This window comes from Orycteropus afer, unplaced genomic scaffold (assembly GCF_000298275.1).
Source record: "Orycteropus afer afer isolate SDZICR_OR568_19922 unplaced genomic scaffold, OryAfe1.0 scaffold00283, whole genome shotgun sequence".
NCBI lineage: Eukaryota > Metazoa > Chordata > Mammalia > Tubulidentata > Orycteropodidae > Orycteropus > Orycteropus afer.
In genome coordinates, this window is record NW_006921870.1 from 1,448,518 (window position 1) to 1,449,171 (window position 654).

A 654-nucleotide genomic window follows, 5' to 3' on the forward strand; every position below is an offset into this window, starting at 1 on the left:
GCCTTCAACGAGATGGATTGATACGGTGGCTGCGATGATGGGCTCAGGTATAGCAGGGATTGTGGGGCTGGCGTGGGATCGGGCTGTGTTTCGTTCTGCTGTGCATGGGGTCGCTATGAGACGGAAACGACTCGACGGCACTTAACAACAACATCAATGCAAGGATTAATCCATTTTGCCATCCTACTAGGCTTAAAATGAACCCTCCCAGAGGCAGAAAGACCAAGTGGGGGTGGATCTCACTGCCATCAAGAGAGCTGGAGAGGGGCTTTCCCCTATGCTAGCCTCCAGTCTCTCACCGAACAAAGGATTTCAGTGCCTAAGGCATCCGTCTGCTAACCAGAAGGCTGGTAGTTCAAACCCACCAGCCACTCCTCGGAAGGAAAATGGGGCAATCTACTTCTGTAGTGACACTGCCTCGGAAACCCCAGGAGGGGTCACTATGAGTTAGATTTGATTCGATGGCAGTGAATTTGGTTTGGTATAAAGGGTTTGTGATAGTTGGAGCTGTGTGTCAACTTGGCTGGACCATAATTCTGTGTGGTGTAAGCAATTGTGATGTGGGTTGTTCCAATGACGGGATCAGATGCATATGTTTTGAACAACCAATCCATTGAAAGGGAGTTTCCTTAGGGGTGTGGCCTGCTTCCAGTA